The sequence below is a fragment of the Hyperolius riggenbachi genome, chromosome 11 (genome assembly GCF_040937935.1).
Source record: "Hyperolius riggenbachi isolate aHypRig1 chromosome 11, aHypRig1.pri, whole genome shotgun sequence".
In the NCBI taxonomy this organism is placed as follows: Eukaryota; Metazoa; Chordata; class Amphibia; order Anura; family Hyperoliidae; genus Hyperolius; species Hyperolius riggenbachi.
The window spans coordinates 223,821,949-223,838,420 of NC_090656.1; the positions used below are offsets into that span (position 1 = coordinate 223,821,949).

Below are 16,472 nucleotides of genomic sequence, written 5' to 3' on the forward strand. Positions count from 1 at the left end.
GCTGACGGTGATGCTGTGCTGGCCTGGCTAGCGGTGATGCTGTGCTGGCCTGGCTAGCGGTGATGCTGGGCTGGCCTGGCTAGCGGTGATGCTGGGCTGGCCTGGCTAGCTGTGATGCTGGGCTGGCCTGGCTAGCGGTGATGCTGGGCAGGCCTGGCTAGCGGTGATGCTGGGCTGGCCTGGCTAGCGGTGATGCTGGGCTAGCCTGGCTGACGTTGATGCTGTACTGAGCTGGCTGACGGTGATGCTGTGCTGGTCTGACTGGCGGTGATGCTGTGCTGAGATGGCTGAAAGTTAAGCTGTCGAGATGCTGGGCTGGCTGGCATGCTGTGCTGGTATGCTTGGCTGGCATGCTGTTCTTGGCTGCCTGGCTACAGGTGGTCTATGGCGGACCGGCATACGGGGGTCCCACTGTGACCAATGGCAGTGCCCCGAAGACGAGAAGTACAGCATGCTGTCCGCAGGGGGCGGAGCTACAGATGCTTGTAGCCCAGCCAGGGGCTCACTCTTCCCTCACTGGCTGCTCAGCCCCATGTGATCCCCATCCAGGCTGGAAAGCGTCTGTGTAGCTCCACCCTCTACATGCCGTACTCTACTGTGGGCACCACCGCAGCCATGGAAACAACAGGGATGCTGCAACATTCGCAGCACTGCTGTTGAGCACACTGGGACCCCCATTCGAGGTATTTGTGAAGAGGCACTCATCACAAATCTATTGCCCTAGTAATGTGCCTGGTATCCACTAACTGACAGACATACAGTGGGAAAAGTTTGGGCAACCTTGTTAATCGTCATGATTTTCCTGTATAAATCATTGGTTGTTATGTTAAAAAATGCCAGTTAAATATATCATATAGGAAATACACCCAGTGATATTTGAGAAGTGAAATAAAGTTTATTGGATTTACAGAAAGTGTGCAATAATTGTTTGAATAAAATTAGGCAGGTGCATAAATGTGGGCACTGTTGTCATTTTATTGATTCCAAAACCTTAAGAACTAATTATTGGAACGCAAATTGGCTTGGTAAGCTCAGTGACCCCTGACCTACATACACAGGTGAATCCAATTATGAGAAAGAGTATATAAGGGGGTCAGTTGTAAGTTTCCCTCCTCTTGTAATTTTCTCTGAAGAGTAGCAACATGGGGGTCTCAAAACAACTCTCAAATGACCTGAAGACAAAAATTGTTCACCATGATGGTTTAAAGGAAGGATACAGAAGGCTGTCTCAGAGATTTCAGCTGTCTGTTTCCACAGTTAGGAACATATTGAGGAAATGGAAGACCACAGGCTCAGTTCAAGTTAAGGCTCGAAGTGGCACACCGAGAAAAATCTCGAATAGACAGAAGCGACAAACAGTGAGAACAGTCAGAGTCAACCCACAGACCAGCACCAAAGACCTACAACATCATCTTGCTGCAGATGGAGTCACTGTGCATCGTTTAACCATTCGGCGCACTTTACACAAGGAGATGCTGAATGCAAGAGTGATGCAGAGGAAGCCTTTTCTCAGCCCACAGCACAAACAGAGCCGCTTGAGGTGTGCACATTTGGACAACATTTGGAATAAGGTGCTGTGGACTGATGAAACTAAAATGTAGTTATTTGGGCATAACAAGGGGTGTTATGCATGGAGGATAAACAACACAGCATTCCAAGAAAAACACCTGCTACCTACAGTAAAATATGGTGGTGGACTTGGGGCTGTGTGGCCAGTGCAGGGACTGGGAATCTTGTCAAAGTTGAGGGACGCATGGATTCCACTCAGTATCAGCAGATTCCGGAGACCAATGTCTGGGAATCAGTGACAAAGCTGAAGCTGCGCCGGGGTTGGATCTTTCAACAAGACAACGACCCTTAGAACGGTTTACAACCCTGACATAATATTCAATAAAAACATGTTTACCTACTTTTTATATGCCATACGGTTATCATATTTGCATTTGTGCATAAGTATTATTCATTTAGAAGTTATAGGTTTCCAAAAGTACAGTTTTTTGCTTTGTGAGCTGACTTTGCATTTTATTAATAACTGGTTTTATTTGTTGCTGTTTTGCAGGCAGACATGCTTTCAGTGTCTCCAGCAGCTCAATTGATACATTTAAGTAAACACAAGATAACATTATCTAAAGTTTGGATGAGTCTGCAATTCACTGCACTCAACTTTCAAGCCCTGTGTATAACCTTTAGAATGCTGGTCTAGTAAAAAAAAAAAAATGCTGGTTGCATACAATATGCTGTACATAATGTTTTAGAGAAAAGAAGAAATGCTGGGTTATATTCCACTCACTGCACAAAATCCACTACGGCAGTCATGCAGAGGAACAAGTACAACGTTCTGGAATGGCCATCTCAGTCCCCAGACCTAAATATAATTGAAAATCTGTGGTGTGAATTAAAGAGAGCTGTCCATGCTCGGAAACCATCAAACCTCAGCTGTTTTGTAAAGAGGACTGGTCCAAAATACCTTCAACCAGAATCCAGACTCTCATTAGAACCTACAGGAAGCGTTTAGAGGCTGTAATTTCTGCAAAGGGAGGATCTACTAAATATTGATTTCATTTCTTTTTTGCGGTGCCCAAATTTATGCACCTGCCTAATTTTGTTTATACAATTATTATGCACTTTCTGTAAATCCAATAAACTTCATTTCACTTCTCAAATATCACTATGGGCTTGATTCACAAAGCGGTGCAAACACTTTGCACGCCTGTGAAAACCCCTTTATCACGCCTAAACTCAGTTTAGGCATGATAAGAAGAAACTCGCGCGAATTTTCCGCCCCCGCTTCGCGCAAAGCTCCCATTAAGCCCTATGGGACTTTGCGCGCGCACGTACGCACAGAAACTTCGCGCGAGTTAGAGCACAAAGCGGTGATAACTTTGCTGGTGCAAAGGTTATCACGCCTAAAGTCTTTTAGGCGTGATAACTGAGTTATCACCGCTTTGTGAATCGAGCCCCATGTGTGTCTCCTATATGATATATTTAACTGGCATTTTGTATCATAACAACCAATGATTTATACAGGAAAATCATGATGATTAACAAGGTTGCCCAAACTTTCGCATCTCACTGTACAGTCAGGCATACAGTCTTCTCCTCTGTGTGCAGATATTTCTGTTTGGACTAAAATTATGTACATTTCCATAGGCTTTCTTAACACATTTATTAGGGAATTAAGATTCAATCTTTACTAAACTAACAATCACTAGAACAGTGCCTAAAATAAATGTTTCCCGTTCCTATTCAGAAATGTAAGCAAATTATAGTAATTAAACATAGTTACGTAGTTAGTTTGGTTGAAAAAAGACGTTCTTCCATCAAGTTCAACCAGAAAAAGAAACAAAACCATCCTGAATCCGCACATAATGCCAGATGATCCAGGGAAGGCGGAAAACTTTACAAGGCCTGGGCCAATTAGCCCTAAAAGGGAAACATACCTTCCCGACTCAAAATGGCAATCAGATAAATCCCTGGATCAATCTAGTAATTTTAGCCGTGTATACCCATCAGTGCAAGAAAAGCATCTAAGTAAGATATTCCAGATTTTAACCACTCTCACTGCGAAGGTCCACTTTTGGACCTTCAGTTGGATTGACGTCTTATCAGTTGTTTGAGCAATAGCAAACAACTTTTTTTAGTTGTTTCAACTTGTTTCAACAACAAAAGTTGTTTGATAATTGTGCATTTAAAGTGAATGGGAACCGCATTAAAAAAAAAATGAAGCAAATACTTACCTAAGGAGAGGGAAGGCTCTGGGTCGAATAGAGCCTTCATTCTCTTCTCTCAGTGCTCTCTATCCTGTGCTGGCTCCTCCCCATTTAAATCCCCCGCCGAAAGGATATTTGGAAGTCTTCGGGAGACGTGCGGCTTCATACTGCACAGGCGTGAGCGTGCAAGAGAGCATGCTTGCGCACGCGCAGTAAAGGGCCGCCCTTCTTCAGGAGCACTCGTGCTACCTGAAGACTTCTGAAACCTCCTTCAGCTGGGTAAAGCAGTATTTGACAAATTTAGTCAAATACTGCTACCGGGCGAGCCAGCACTGGAACGAGGGGACCAGGAGAGGAGCCGGAAGGCTCTATAGGACCCAGAGCCTTCCCTCTCCTTGGGTAAGTATCTGTCTCATTTTTTTAAATGCGGTTCCCATTCACTTTAAAATACTTTTGTTGAGTGTGTGTGGCTTCAGGCCCCATACACACGCTCAACAGCAGTCTTTTAGGCAGCACAATTATCAAGCAACTTTTGTTCTGAAACAAGTTGAAACAACCCAAAAAAAGTTGTTTGCTATTGCTCAAACAACTGATAAGACGTCAATCTAACCGTTGGATTAACGTCTAATCAGTTGTGTGAACAATAGCAAACCACTTTTTTTAGTTGTCCAAACTTGTTTCACAACAAAAGTTGTTTGATAATTGTGCTGCATAAAAGATCGCTGATGAGCGTGTCTATGTGGCTTTAGTCGCCTTTTTTCCAACTAGCCCAGTTTGTCCAACTTTCTTGGTAAGTGAGAATTTCCATAATACAGTATAACAATATAATAAATTCATGTAGCAGGGTTTTTTTTTAATGCTTAAAACTACCATTTCAGCTATTACATATGTATAGTTAAAATTGATTCACAAAAAAATCTTTATACTATTGTTTGACTATTCACCATGACAATGTGGCATTTATTTATTTTTTTATTATGGCTGCTTCGGGGCAGTTTTGATTAACCTTCCTGGCGGTAACCCCGAACGTAGTTCGGGGTAAGCCGCGCAGGAGGTTTGCTCAGGCCCTGCTGGGCCGATTTCAATATTTTTTTTTTTGCTGAACGCAGCTAGCACTTTGCTAGCTGCGTCAGCACTTCGATCGCCGCCACCCCGCGCTCGATCGCCGCTATCCGCGTCGCAAGACAGCCCCCCCCTAGACCCCTGCGTTGCCTGGCCTATCAGCGCCAGGCAGCGGCAAGGGGTGGATCGGGACTCCCTTAGACGTCACGACGTCCATGACGTCGGTGACGTCATCCCGCCCCGTCGCCATGGCGACGGGGGAAGCCCTCCAGGAAATCCCGTTCTTTGAACGGGATTTCCTGATCGCCTATCGCCGGAGGCGATCGGCGGGGCTGGGGGGATGCCGCTGAGCAGCGGCTATCATGTAGCGAGCCCTAGGCTCGCTACATGATTTTTTAAAAAAAAAACGGCTGCGCTGCCCCCTGGCGGTTTTTAATAGACCGCCAGGAGGGTTAAAAAAGAACAGAACTGTAAACCTAATTGTGGGAGACATCTCAAGCTCACTCCAACCTGAATTATCGCAAATTCTTTCTGTTTTAAGAAAGCCAACTCTTGTTTTCCTTAGTATTTTAGTAAGGGGGCTTTTAGGACCATTGTAGTCCCTTACGCACTCCAATGAGTTCTGGGTCACCATGAGCTTGCTGGTTAGTCTGTACCTCTCGGTGTTACAAGCCCTACTGCAGAGAGCCAAATTAATCTATGCCATGCACTGATGAGTATCAAACAATCCGAAACAGTCTGATGTTGGATTATTATGGCTCTGTACAAATTAACAAGCTGACACATCATTGCATTCCAGCGGTTCTGGAGGTGTGTTTAGCTTCTAAGGGTAGAATGGTTAATTTGCATATATTCAGCAGTGATGCACTGGGAGACATTTCAAGCTCACTCCAACCTGAATTATCGCAAATTCTTTCTGTTTTAAGAAAGCAAACTTTTGTTTTCCTAATTGTAGTAAACAAGTACAGTAGGTATAGTATGTCCAGTTTAAACTGGGGAAGTAGTTCAAATATCATTTTTAACTAATTAGTGAATGATTTGCTATAATTGAGTTCCCCACTGACTGTGTAATATTTTTTCCACAGCTGCGATCTTGTGTCGGTAAGTAGCTGAATTATCTTTGCTTATTCAATATTATATATCCTCCACATGAATAAAATTATTTGACACCTGTAGGTGCTGCTAACCATATACAAAGCAACCCACTAAATTCACTTAACCTCCTTGCCGGTTCAATTCCTCCGGCAAGGAGGCAGCGCAGGAGTTGTTTTTTTTTTAAAATCATGTAGCGAGCCTAGGGCTCGCTACATGATAGCCGCTGAGCGGCGGAATCCCCCCACCCACTCCGATAGCCTTCGGCGATCAGAGTAAGCAGGAAATCCCGTTCAGAACGGGATTTCCTGCAGGGCTTCCCCGGTCGCCATGGCGACGGGGCGGGATGACGTCACCGACGTCATGGACGTCGGGACGTCATAGGGAATCCCGATCCGCCCCTCAACGCTGCCTGGCACTGATTGGCCAGGCAGCGCAGGGGTCTGGGGCGGGGGGGAGCGACTCGGCGCGGCGGATTGCGGCGGATCGGCGGCGAGCGGCGGCGATCGGAAGTTACAAGCAGCTAGCAAAGTGCTAGCTGCTTGTAACAAAAAAAAATTATGCAAATCGGCCCAGCGGGGCCTGAGAAATCCTCCTGCGCAGGTTACCCCGAACTGAGTTCGGGATAACCGGCAAGGAGGTTAAAGAAAACTTTAACTGAAAAATAAAAGTCAAAATTAACATACACAGATCATACTTCCCTCCCATGTAGTCTACTCCTCAATCTCTATCTCCTCTCCTGTGTGCTGTTTGTCCACTGTGATCATGGGAATTCTCTGTCCTCCATCTTGAAAATGCCCCTTACCCCATAACAGCTTCCTGGTCAGCACACTGTTAAGTTGTAATATCACCCATGTGAGCCATAGGGAAACATAGACATTACCTAGCTCATCAGTTGTCCTTCCAGTTATAACTGACAGCCACTGATATATAACTGACAGCAACTAAAATATTTCTGATCTGACAAAGGGCTTGATTCACTAAGACAAATAGCATGCCTTATTAGAGTTAACCTGCATTATCAAAGTTAACATGCCTTATCAGAGAAGCTACAAACTTATGCCTGCTAATTGGAAATGATGGGAGCTCAGCTCATCCTGCTCTGAGCCCGTGTGGGTCCAATCACTTTAAAGGACACTATCCCCGCACTTTGATTGGCTGAATAGGCTGCCTGTCAAGTTCTCTGTCAAGTGACAGGCAGCCTATTGGGCCAATCAAAGTGCAGGGATAATGTCCTTTAGACTTTGTTTACATTGCGCTTCATTTGAGTGTCCGTCCGCAGTGGGCAATTTTTGAGATGTCTTTTTGTTTCTATTCCCGGTGCTTGGGTAGGCGATTGTGCTTAGCTGTTTTCTAACCGTTTTTTCCAAGCGGTTTTTAAATTCACTCCATTACGCAAGTCAGGAAGTGAACTCTTTGACCCGGAAAAGAATAAATACAATGTATTTAATTTTAAAAACTCAAACGCAATTGCTGCACAAAGCGATTTTGTGAGCGTTTTGCGTTTCTCCTATACTTTCCACTGAGGTGGAACCGCCTCAGAAATGGTACATGCACCACTTTACTTAACGGACAGCACACGACCGGTGCTGATATAAACCTTCCACCCGCGTGTAAAAAAAAAAAAAAACGAAAACGCCTGCAGTGTGAACAAACCCTTAAAGTGATTGGACCCGCAGGAGCTCAGGACAGGACGAATGGAGCTCTTGTCATTGCCAATTAGCAGGTATAAGTTTGTAGCGCTTGCTATGCTACTCTGATAAGGCATGCTAACTCTGATAAGGCCTGTTATCTCTGATAAGGAATGCTATTTGTCTTAGTAAATCAAGCCCAAAATGTTGTCAGAACTGGAAGGGATCATTGTTCGAAAAAAATGGGGAGCTTCTTAAGGTAGTCATACACTGGTCGATTTGCCATCAGATTGACTAACAGATAGATCCCTCTCTGATCAGAGAGGGATCGTATGGCTGCCTTTACTGCAAACAGATTGTGAATCGATTTCAGCATGAAACCGATCACAATCTGTGGAGCTGCCGCCGCCGCCTGTCTGCCGGCTATACATTACCTGATCTGGCTGGTGTGACTCCCCCGGTCTCCGCTGTCTTCTTCTCTGCGCTGGTCTCCGGGTCCAGCCGGCTTCACTGAACTTCCTGTCCGGGGAAGTTTAAACAGTACAGGGCGATCTACTGTTTAACCACTTCCGGATTCTCGGAGCGTATATACACTAGGCTGACCATTTGTCCTCTTTTGCCCGGACAGGTCCACTTTTTCAGACCTGTCCGGGCTGTCCTCCCGGATATTTGATCTGTCCGGAGAGCCGAACACACTTGCAGAGATCCATTGAGGCTGAGATGAGCCGAACACTGCGAGTCAGTGGCAGAAGAACAGCTTGCAGAGATCCATTGAGGCTGAGATGAGCCGAACACTGTGAGCCAGTGACAGAAGAACTGCTTGCAGAGATCCACTAAGGCTGAGATGAGCCGAATACAGCGAGCCCAAGGCAGAAGAACCATTTGCAGAGATTCTCTGCAAACGGTTCTTCTGCTGCTTGGGCTCGCAGTGTTCGGCTCATCTCAGCCTCAGTGGATCTCTGCAATTGGTTCTTCTGTCGCTGGCTCACAGTGTTTGGCTCATCTCAGCCTCAGTGGATCTTCTCTCTTTGCAAGCTGTTCTTCTGCAGCTTGGGCTCCCAGTGTTCGGCTCATCTCATTCAGCTCCTGACTCAAACGGCTCTTCCTCGGGCTAGGCAGTGAGTCAATCCCTTCCTGCTGCTCTGCTCCACCTCCAGCAGCCCCCATCCACTGAGACAGAGCAAATTGCAGAGCAGAGGGGTGGAGAGTGGAGACAGCCAGAGACAGCCTGAGTTCAGTGGGACTCACGCTGGGCTGATCACTGGTGCTGTTTGTGTGTGACCTGTGGGAGCAGCTCAGCAGCACAGCCTGAGCCCTGAGTTCAGTCTGTCAGTGTCAGTGAATTGATTCAAGTCATGCTGGTGCTGTGTGGGCAGCCTGTGGGAGCATAAGGGCCTGAGTTGTTAGCAGTGAAGTCACTGCTGTGTGGCCAGCCTGTGGGAGCATAAGGGCCTGAGTTAGCAGTGAAGTCACTCTGCTGTGTGGGCGGCCTGTGGGAGCATAAGGGCCTGAGTTAGCAGTGAAGTCACTCTGCTGTGTGGCCAGCCTGTGGGAGCATAAGGGTCTGAGATTCTAAGCTATACTGGGGCCATATTCCTATCTAACCTATACTGGGGCCATATTCCTATCTAACCTATACTGGGGCCATATTCCTATCTAACCTATACTGCGGACATATACCTTGTCCGCACATTTGTGGGGAAATCTGCTGCCAATCTCATTGCATTTTGTGGGAAATTCTTCTGCGAATCTGATTGCATTTTGTGGTTGGCCGGCCCTCCACCATGTGGTCTGGAAAAAAAAAACGTCCCTCCATGCCTACGAAGTTGAACAGCACACTGCTAAGGTCTTGTATATTTGGCCCCACCCATGACCACGCCCACATGCTGTTGTGATCGTCCTCTTTTTTGGAAATCAAAATATGGTCACCCTAATATACACGCCCCTGAATCCTGAAGTGTATTCCATGGAAACGGCCGCTCGTATGAGCGGCCGTTCCATGTCAGCTCACGGAGGGTGTCTCCGTGAACACCCTGCGAGCCGATCGGCGGCTCGCAGGGTAAATGTAAACACACGGGGAAGACCTTCCCCGGTGTTTACATGTATACGGCGCTGCTGCGCAGCAGCGCTGTAGAGGAGATCGGTGATCCCCGGCCTCTGATTGGCCGGGGATCACCGGCATCTGATAGGCTAAAGCCTATCCCATCAGGCGCAGGACGGAAATCCGTCCTGCGCCGCTCACAGGGGGAGGGAGAGGGAGGGAAGGGGAAGGAGGCCAGGAAGCGCTGCGGAGGGGGGCTTTGAAGAGCCTCCCCCTCGCAAGCGCAAGCAGCCGGCGGCGATCAGAGCCCCCCAGCAGGACATCCCCCTAGTGGGGAAAAAAGGGGGGAAGTCTGATCGGCCTGGCTGCTAGCTGATCGGTGCTGCGGGCTGGAGAGCCCACGCAGCACCGATCAGCACAAAATAGCGTGGTAGGGAAGTGGTTAAACTTCCTGCCGGGACAGGAAGTACAGTGAAGCTGCAGCCCTGGAGCCCAGAGCGCGCGAAGAAGACAGCGGAGACCGGGGAAGTCGCGCCGGCCAGGACAGGTAATGTATCTCCACTGTATTACGTCGGTCGTCAGGCATTCGAACGCCGCTATCGACACACTACCGACCTGCCGGCGATCGAGAAAAATCTTCCGCACGGACAGATCGACGAGAATCGATGGGAACGATTGATTTCGGACGGAAATCGATCGTTCTGTCAACGTTTGCGTGGCGATTTCACAGCAGATTCGATCACAGTGATCGAATCTGCTGTATATCGGCGGGAAAATCGTTAGGTGTATGGGCCCCTTTAGAAGAAAATGGTGAGCTTCTAAGAGGAACTGACGGTGAGGTAAGTGTGTAATATTTATTTGTAGATACATCATCATTGGCTTATTTTAAATAATTTTACTCGGTTCAGGTTCACATTAAGTGGAAGACAGATAGGAAAAAATTGATGTGCCTTTCTCAGGGCTGGTACACACCTTCAATTTTGATTGGCCAATCACTAACCAATTTTACCCCCTCCCTGTAGTATGAGGGATGTTATACTATGAGCAGATTGTGTAGGAAAGCTCTCATACTACATGGAAGTGGTGAAATTGGTCAATGATTAGCCAATCACAATTGAAGGTGTATACCAGACTTTAGTTAATCAAATCTAATACCAAATACTGTATATGCATTCCTTCACTGTAGTCAAAATCCTGCTCCAGCAGACACCTAATGGTGCCCATACACGGTACAATAAAAACTTTCAATTTTCCCATATATTCGACCAAAACAATCGAATGAAAGTTTAAAAGAATCTTTTTTTCGATCAAGAAAAAAATATTGATTATCCCGTTTTTTTCAATAAAAATCCAATCGAACATGTTGGAAAAATCTTTATGTTCGATCTAACAGAATAATCGAACAAAATTATGTAATCGAAAAAAAATTAAAAAATGGTATCATGCATGGGCACCATAAGATGAAATACAAAGAACAATTCATACATACCTGGGGCTTACACCAGCCCCCTTCTGCCTGATCCATCCCTCGCCACCATCCTCCCCCTCCTGGATCCTCCCGGTAACTTCGGGAGTGAGGGCTTACTGCGCCACCCCCCCCCCCCCCCCCCCCCGTTGCGCTCCCGTGGTTGGGAGCATTCTGCACCTGCGCAGGTGCAGAACACTCCTGGCCGCAGAAACCTGAAGGGGGAGCGGATGTGGCCCGGCTGTGCATGCACTCTGCGCCGACTGCCCTAAGTTACCGGGAGCAATAACAGAGCATCCAGGAGGCAGAGGATGGTGGCGATGGAGTGATCAGGCGGAGGAAGCCCCAGGTATGTATATATGTATGTATGTATATATATATTTTTTTTATTTTTTTTATTTTTTTTTAAATTAATCTCAGGTACACTTTAAGAAGTAGGGTCAAACAGCTAGGGTGCCCGTACTTTAGTTGATATTATGGGCCATTGATCTTCCAATCGGATAATTTTATCGAATTGGAAAAGAATCAGTGTTGCAATAGGGCTGCCCGACCGATCTTTTCAGCAATTTCTTCAATTTTCCAAAATCAGTTCAAAGGATAGACCAGGAATGGAGGAAAATCTTGATGGGGCTCAATTGTGTGTGTCTTGGTAATGGCGTTTGATATCATGACGAGTCGTCGACCTTCAAACCACTGGCTGGTGTCTTCCAAGGTGTATGTGTGTCATGCTCGGTGTTAAAGTCCCTGGCCGTGCATGCACAGTTGCGCACAACTCCTGACCGGGTCGTGCAGCTAATGGAGCAGCCAGCAGGAGAATGGAGAGGACCCAGAAGATGCCGAGCTATGGGGGGCTGGAGGAAGTCCCAGGTAAGCTCAGTATTCCATTTAAATGATGGATGGTGATACATTTTAGAGTCAGTTACACACATTTTCAGTGAAGACGATACATATACTGTATTTCCACAGATCTGTTTATCAGTCCTGGAAGAGGGACAAATGAGGAAGACAGAGGGACGTAGAGATTTGGTTCCCAAAGAGGGACTGTCCCCCCGAAAAAGGAATATTTGAGAGCTAGCTCTGTTACAGTATATTTGCATTACATGTGCATGCAAGATGGAATTCTGACCATCTCTAGCAGTAAGATTGCTTTTCATTCAGGATGTAAAATAACAGAGTGCGTTTTCTCTTAGATTGCAGTTACACAGACCCTCCAGTGAACAATCTTACACGTGAGTATATCAATGAAAAACATTGGTGGCTGGGCTGTAGTGAGTAATTGCATGAGTGTGCTAGGGGTTAACGGATTTTGCCATTTGATTGGCCTCACCCCCTTAAGCTCACCCATATCCTCACTCGGGGGAGGAGCCTGGATTCTCTGTCTTTCAACAAACAACAATGATCAGTCTGGCATCGTATGTTGAAACAAGTGACTGGAAGTATGAAACATTAGAGAACACTAGTAGACAAAATGAGCTCTAGGTCTGTGTTGAAACCCCGCCTCCCTCTGCTTCCCTCCCCTTCCTTCCCTCTCATCCTCCCTTGTGACCGCAGCCACCGCTGCATAGTCACTGCGCATGCGCGCGCCCGCCGCATGCTCGCCGTGCGCGCCTCTTCTGGTCCCTCCCTGCACATGCGCAGTAGTGCAAAACACGGGACACACACACACACACAGGAAGTGCAGGGATGGGATGCACACACACAGACAGGAAGTGCAGGGATGGGACGCACACACACAGACAGGAAGTGCAGGGATGGGACGCATACACACAGACAGGAAGTGCAGGGATGGGACGCACACACACAGACAGGAAGTGCAGGGATGGGACGCACACACACAGACAGGAAGTGCAGGGATGGGACGCATACACACAGACAGGAAGTGCAGGGATGGGACGCACACACACAGACAGGAAGTGCAGGGATGGGACGCATACACACAGACAGAAAGTGCAGGGATGGGACGCAGAGACAAAGGGGTTTTGTTATAGAGAATAAATGGCTCTACAAATCTGAGCTGCAGTTATGAAGCATTGTCTGCTGTGGGGTGACATACAGTAGCAATAAAAAGTCTGTGAACCCTTTGGTATTATATGGATTTCTGCACAAATTGGTCATAAAATGTGATCTGATCATCATCTAAGTAACAACAACAGACAATCGCAGTATGCTTAAACTAATACCACACACGTTTTAAAATGAACTGTTTTGCAGGGCAGAGGATCAGGCTGCAGCCGCGGGTGCTGCCGGGAGTGTGTTTACATGCATGTGTGTGCCTATGGGCTGACGGGATGTAGTTAAGCCACACCCCTAATCATGCCCGGTCACACTCCTAGTCATATAAACCATAAAGATTTCATAAGAAGAATATGGTGTTATATAATTCAAACCACACTGGTCCTTTCTATCCTTGTTCATTTTTCTTCATTTGAAAATAAAAAAAATATATCAGTTTAACCACTTAACATCTCAGTCGTTTTCAGCTTATGCATCCGAGCAATGTTCACCTCCCATTCATTAGCCTATAACTTTTTCACTACTTATCACAATGAACTGATCTATATCTTGTTTTTTCCGCCACCAATTAGGCTTTCTTTGGGGGGTACATTTTGCTAAGAGCCACTTTACTGTAAATGCATTTTAACAGGAAGAATAAGAAAAAAAATGAAAAAATTCATTATTTGTCAGTTTTCGGCCATTATAGTTTTAAAATAATACATGCCTCCATAATTAAAACCCACGTATTGTTATTGCTCATTTGTCACGGTTATTTCACCGTTTAAATGATGTCCCTATCACAATGTATCGCGACAATATTTTATTTGGAAATAAAAGAGCATTTTTTCCGTTTTGCATACATCACTATTTACAAGCTTATAAAAAAAAAAATAGAGAGAAATATTTCATCTTTACATAGATATTTAAAAAGTTTAGACCCTTAGGTAAATATTTATGTGTTTTTTTTATAGTAATGTTTTTTTTTTTTTTTATTAAACATTTTATGTGGGCATTTTTGGGAGGGTGGGATATAAAAGTGTTTTATTTGGGGAAATATTGGTGTATTGTAATGTTTTTTGGCATTTACTTATAGTTTTACTTTTTGGCCACAAGATGGCAATCTCGAGTTTGTTTACATGACGTCACTCTAAGCGTACAATGTACGCTTAGAGCAGGGGTGCCCACACTTTTTCGGCTCGCGAGCTACTTTAAAATTTGCCGAGGCCAGGAGATCTACCAACGTCCCAAATGCTAAGCACGCCCCACGACGTAGGTTAGCCAGATGTATGTGCCTGCAGCATAGGTTACGTGCCCTCAGTGTAGGTTAGCCAGGTATATGGGCCCTCAGTATAGGTTAGCCAGGTATATGGGCCCTCAGTGTAGGTTAGCCAGGTATATGGGCCCTCAGTATAGGTTAGCCAGGCATATGGGCCCCCAGTGTAGGTTAGCCAGGCATATGGGCCCCCAGTGTAGGTTAGCCAGGCATATGGGCCCCAGTGTAGGTTAGCCAGGCATATGGGCCCCCAGTGTAGGTTAGCCAGGCATATGGGCCCCCAGTGTAGGTTAGCCTGGCATTTGGGCCCCCCAGTGTAGCTTAGCCAGGTATAGGGCCCCCCAGTGTAGCTTAGCCAGGTATAGGGCCCCCCAGTGTAGCTTAGCCAGGTATAGGGGCCCTCAGTGTAGCTTAGCCATGTATATGGGCCCCTAGTGTAGGTTAGCCAGGTATAGGGGCCCTCAGTGTAGCTTAGCCAAGTATAGGAGCCCTCAGTGTAGCTTAGCCAGGTATAGGGGCCCTCAGTGTAGCTTAGCCAGGTATAGGGGCCCTCAGTGTAGCTTAGCCAGGTATAGGGGCCCTCAGTGTAGCTTAGCCAGGTATAGGAGCCCTCAGTGTAGCTTAGCCAGGTATATGGGCCCTCAGTGTAGCTTAGCCAAGTATAGGAGCCCTCAGTGTAGCTGAGCCAGGTATAGGAGCCCTCAGTGTAGCTTAGCCAAGTATAGGAGCCCTCAGTGTAGCTGAGCCAGGTATAGGAGCCCTCAGTGTAGCTTAGCCAGGTATAGGAGCCCTCAGTGTAGCTTAGCCAAGTATAGGAGCCCTCAGTGTAGCTTAGCCAGGTATAGGAGCCCTCAGTGTAGCTGAGCCAGGTATAGGAGCCCTCAGTGTAGCTTAGCCAGGTATAGGAGCCCTCAGTGTAGCTTAGCCAAGTATAGGAGCCCTCAGTGTAGCTGAGCCAGGTATAGGAGCCCTCAGTGTAGCTTAGCCAGGTATAGGAGCCCTCAGTGTAGCTTAGCCAGGTATTGGTGCCCCCAGTGTAGCTTAGCCAGGTATTGGTGCCCCCAGTGTAGCTTAGCCAGGTATTGGTGCCCTCAGTGTAGCTTAGCCAGGTATTGGTGCCCTCAGTGTAGCTTAGCCAGGTATTGGTGCCCCCAGTGTAGCTTAGCCAGGTATTGGTGCCCCCAGTGTAGCTTAGCCAGGTATTGGTGCCCCCAGTGTAGCTTAGCCAGGTATTGGTGCCCCCAGTGTAGCTTAGCCAGGTATAGGTGTCCCCAGTATAGCTTAGTCAGGTATTGGTACCTTCAGTGTAGCGTAGCCAGGTATTGGTGCCCCCAGTGTAGGTTAGCCAGGTATTGGTGCCCCCAGTGGAGCTTAGCCAAGTATAGGAGCCCCCAGTGTAGCTTAGCCAGGTATTGGTGCCCCCAGTGTAGCTTAGGCAGGTATAGGTGTCCCCAGTATAGCTTAGTCAGGTATTGGTACCTTCAGTGTAGCGTAGCCAGGTATTGGTGCCCCCAGTGTAGGTTAGCCAGGTATTGGTGCCCCCAGTGGAGCTTAGCCAAGTATAGGGGCCCTCAGTGTAGCTTAGCCAGGTATTGGTGCCCCCAGTGTAGCTTAGCCAAGTATAGGAGCCCCCAGTGTAGCTTAGCCAGGTCTATGTACCTGCAGCGTTGGCCAGGGTCCTCTGGACTCCTGGGACCTCCGGCAGGCAGTCCGCTGGCCAATAAGAATGTCGTCGGGGAGAAGATGGCAAGACGCGGCGAGGAGAGAGGGAGGAGAGAGGTGGCGCAGCCGCTACGTCATGGCTGGGGGCGGCGCCGGGCAGGTTACAAGCACGCACGTTGCAGGCTGCCCGGCGCCGCCCCCAGCCATGACGTAGCGGCCGCGCCGCCTCTCTCCTCCCTCTCTGCTCGCCGCGTCTTCTCCCCTGCATTCTTATTGGCCGGCAGCTAAACATGCTGCTGGCCGCAAAATTTAATGAGACGCGGCCAAGAGGCCGCGATCTACCAAGTAGGCGGTCGCGATCTACCGGTAGATCGCGATCGACCTATTGAGCAGCCCTGGCTTAGAGGGACACAGCTTCAGAAAGAGCGAAGCTTCCGAGAGAAGCTGTCGCTTTTTCAGCGGGGGAGAGGAATCAGTGATCGGGCTCCATAGCCCGATACATTGATTCCGTGGCTACCGACTCCACGGCCGGGAGTGCGCG

The 16,472-nt window shown here is 47.4% G+C and overlaps 1 protein-coding gene across 1 annotated transcript in view; it reads left to right on the plus strand.

Moving 5' to 3' along the window:
- Window positions 1-629: 629 nt before the first annotated feature.
- LOC137538252 (receptor-type tyrosine-protein phosphatase eta-like) overlaps window positions 630-16,472 on the plus strand; it is a 114,204-nt gene continuing 98,361 nt past the window's right edge. The window contains exons 1-3 of the mRNA XM_068260311.1: window positions 630-683; window positions 5,858-5,873; window positions 12,192-12,230. The gene's annotated coding sequence lies outside the window, so the exon portion shown is untranslated. The remainder of the gene's footprint in view (window positions 684-5,857; window positions 5,874-12,191; window positions 12,231-16,472) is intronic.